The following is a 4,251-nucleotide window of genomic DNA, read 5'->3' on the forward strand; positions in this document are numbered from 1 at the left end:
ATATTGACATCTGATCTCATCATTTTGGCTAAGATAATGCAGTAGTAAATAAAACCATTATCACAACCAAGTTCTTAGCAATACTAATTTACAATTTTTTAGCAAACACTAATATTTTCTTTTATTTTCATAATTCCTGTTTCATTTTTACTTCAGCACTTCAAAAGAAGTGAAGAGGTACATTTAGAGTTATGAAACTCAGGAAGTCTTTAGTGAAGTTGAAAATAAAAGGCATATGGCAGAATGACAGAACAAGTTATAGCATACAATTGTTATGAAATACTACTGTGCTATAAGAAATGATGAAATAATAAATAAAATAAAAAATAAAAAATAAATAAAAATATTGTTCTATAAGAAATAAAAAATAATTTTAGAAAAACATGGAAAGATTTGCATGAAATAACAGAGTAAAATTAGAAGAACCAATTGTAGACAATAAACAGTAAATACAATTTTAAAAATGACTTTGAGTGAATAGATTATTTTGAGTAATTTAAATAATCTAACTATAAAGGACCTATGAAAAATAATGCTATCTTTGTCCAGAGAAGAATTGACACATAGAAATATATATATATATATACATATATATATATATAAAATGATTTTACATATATATATTTATGTTTAATTGGAGGGAAGAAAAAAATTTCATTACAATTTCAACATATATTTGAAGGAATAGCAAAGTGTGCATGGTAGATTTACAGTTTTATGTACAATCTTTTCTATTATATTGAGTTGTGGGAATGTTTATTTCATTCCATACATTAGAAATAAAATAAAATTTTTAGAAAAGAAAACAAAAGAATTATATTGTTAAGGCCTGTCTACATGCTGTTACCTGGGTGTGGTGACTGTACCTAAAGAGCTATCACCCTACCCTTATAAGGAAGATATTATAACCATTACAAATTAGTTGACAGTAGCTAGGATGCCCTAGAAGTAGCCTGAGAGAAATAAAACACAGAATCAGTAGCAGGGAAGAGTTCCTATCAGTAACTGTGTGTCTATCTTTTATGGGATAGTCAGAGATGAGCAAAATCTATATACTCAGTAGTTTCCAACAGTTAAAACAAGAATAACCAGTGACTTCCAATAAGTACAACCCATTGGAGAAGTTGTACCCAACATATAGGGCAGGCCTTGTAAAAGCCTCAATCTGATATCACCAAAAGACTAGATGAGCTTTTAGCATCAGAGGTATAAGTTATTTCTACTTGTATATGCCATTACCACACAAGTTCCCTGTATGACCTCCATATTAGGTCAGTACATACCAACTTGCATTGCTGATTGGATGTATTTGCTTCTAGGTACCTAGGGTTTAGGAGAAAAATGTTCTATTGACCAAATGAGTTAACATTATGTAATGCTTCTCAACATTAAAATTCTATGTGATTGTTTGCTACTATTCTTATTATTTTTCTTACTATTTTCCTTCATTAAATGTCTTTGCTTTGAACTAATTGTGTGATCTGTCAGTGTCTGACTATTTCACCCCTCTATTCAATAAATTCTTATTACTGTCATTCATTTTATGGGCCTCTCCTGTCTTTCCAGTATTTTTACCCTTCAATCCTTTCCTCCCCCATGGTCTCTACAATCTAGTGACACTTGCTACCTTGCTCTTCCTCACATAAGATGCTCCTTTTCCTAGGGATTTTCAGTGACTCCCTTGTGCCTAGAATTCTCTTCTCCTTATCTCCATTTCCTGGTCTCTTTTAAGCTATATGTCTTATTTGTACATTGTTGTTTGCATGCTGTCCTCTATCCCATTTAGACTGAACTTTGTGAGAGTAGGTTTGTTTTTTTTTTTTGTTTTTTTTTGCCTTTCTTTGTATTCCTGATGCTGGAACAAAGTGGATGATTAATAAATGCTTGCTAAATGAGTGACTGGAGGAACCTCGGAGTGACACATGCTGTTCAAGGCAATAGAAAAAGCTGTGAGACTTGATCAAGTCTGTGTAAGAGTCTCGTTAGGAGCACATCAGGAAGCTTCTAATCTGACATTACTTTATCATGTTTCTTCTACCTGGTGCAAGTTCTTCAATTTTTACATCTGGAAGTCAGCTTAAAAGAGGACTAGCATGATAATTAAATTGAAATACTGACAAGAATTTTCAGATTTCCAAAGGTCTCTCTCTAGTGATCTTAGAGGAAATCATGTCCATTCATCTGGTTCATCATCAAAAAATGGTCATAGCATATTATCCTATCTATTAATGTACACTTATTTAAGAAGAGGTAAACTTGCAGTAGGAGTAGCACTGGAATGGGACTCAGAACTTCTAAGAATGGGATCTTCCACTAATTAGCTGTGTAATTGGGAAGACACTTAATGTGTCATAGTCCAGGGATATCTGTATTCCTTTAAGGAATGGAGAGGGATAGGGCAACTGGAAGATTTTTAAAATATGACAAATGCAGAAGCACTTATAGTGAGCAATCCACCTTCTGTCTATGGAACCCTTACATTTCTCACAATCTATTTTCATCTCTTCCCTGGAAGGTCCTTTTATTCATCTCATGTTTTTATATCTCCATGTCCAAGTATTTATTTTAGATCAGATCCTTTTTTTTTTCTCATCTTGACTCATGCATTGCAGTCTGGACCAATTCATTCCTTTAAGTCACTCCACTTTCTTTTCCATCTGTTCAAGTTTCATAGCTATAACCACCATTTAACCTAGTTACTGAAGCGAGATTTCTGCACTCTACTGATACTTGCAGATATCAAAAGTGATAGGAAGTGCTCCCTTTGACAGCTCATAGACTAAAATTGGAATGATACAGAGAAGATTAGTATGGCCCCTGTGCAAGGATGACACACAAATTCGTGGTGTTCCATATTTTTTACCTTATGGGCAGGTGACCTAAAATCTGATAAAAAAAAATTGATAAAATTGTCCCACCTGCTTTTAACTTAATCTAGAGTCATGACCTTCTCCTTTGCCCAAGCTCAAGGAGATCTAGCTGTCCTTTCTCATTAGTATAATGAGAAGAGTAGGGGAAATATATAGGAACCAATGTATTAATTAGATTTGTAACCCCAGCCTATGATTGGCATGAGGGGGCAGGAACAAAGCCTTTCAAAGTGCATAAAAGAGCTTGTATTTTGGAATTTCCCCACCCCTCTCTCCCACCATGAGAGAAGTGTGCCATTTTGTTAAGATAGTTTAATAAAAACTATTTTAATTTTAAAAAGTGCATAGGAACATTTGGCTTAGATCTAAAAGGTATGAGAGCTTAGCCATATTTAGCTCAGTTGGTTCCCAGGTTACAGAAATGACCTGTTCTATACTTGAAGTCTTCCTGAAACTGAAATATACTTTCATGCTAGAATGAGCCTTTGGATGAGAAAGTATTTTCTTCCTCTGAGCTCTATTGAGTAGTCCAAGTTTAAAAAAAATTAGTTAGAATGTTCTTGACTCATTCACTTTGAATTTAAAACTAATGTAACATTCAACACTTTTAAATAGGAAAGAGAGTTGATTTCTCTGTTTATTTTACCTGAGGAAATGATTAATGCATTTGAGCATATATCCTTAGAACTACCTTCAAAGAGAAATAAGAGGAAATGCCTGAAACAGCAACTCAATAGAAATCATCTTAATCAGAGTCTCTAGATTTGTAGAGGGTGGGGAGGGGGAGGGAGGAATGTTGACTATTTTTTTTCATCCCAGCCACAATTCAGTTCAATACATCTCCCATTCAAGAACAGCATATGGAAGAGTTTGTTGTTTCAACTGCACCAAATGCCTGCCACTCTTTCATGGATGGTTGTTTTTTAATTAGCATAGACCTTTGAAACCTCAGTATTATGGGGTACAAGGTATATGAGACACAAAGCCATGCAGTGATAATGATTTCTTAGCAACAAAAGGGAGATTTGGATGACAGTGTAGAGACATTACAACTATTGTATTTTCAAAGAGGCCCTATTGCATCTCAAAATGTATAATAGCAATCAGAGTAGGAGAAAAAAGGAAGAGAGTCAGAGAAAAATGAGGTTGAAGAGTGCCACTCCCATTTTAACCATTGTTCCAAAACAATTTCTACATGAAATTTATGAAATTATTTTATTATGTATTGCCCAGAATTATTCCAAAGTTCTACCCTACCTGACAAAGTGATCAAGATAGCCAATAAATTTTCTTCTTCCATATATTTGTAGCATCTTCTGTGAAATTATTCCTTCTAGCAGTACAAATAGAACTGGTTGACCCCTTAGTAAGTGAATTGTTC

General features: G+C 33.9%; 1 non-coding gene across 1 annotated transcript; it reads left to right on the forward strand.

The window, feature by feature from the left end:
- Positions 1-2,755: 2,755 nt before the first annotated feature.
- On the forward strand, positions 2,756-2,860 carry LOC141492455 (U6 spliceosomal RNA). Its single transcript, XR_012469921.1, has one exon. It is a non-coding gene; the product is annotated as a U6 spliceosomal RNA (small nuclear RNA).
- The last annotated feature ends 1,391 nt before the right edge of the window (positions 2,861-4,251 follow it).

The sequence above is a fragment of the Macrotis lagotis genome, chromosome 6 (assembly GCF_037893015.1).
Source record: "Macrotis lagotis isolate mMagLag1 chromosome 6, bilby.v1.9.chrom.fasta, whole genome shotgun sequence".
Classification (NCBI taxonomy): Eukaryota; Metazoa; Chordata; class Mammalia; order Peramelemorphia; family Peramelidae; genus Macrotis; species Macrotis lagotis.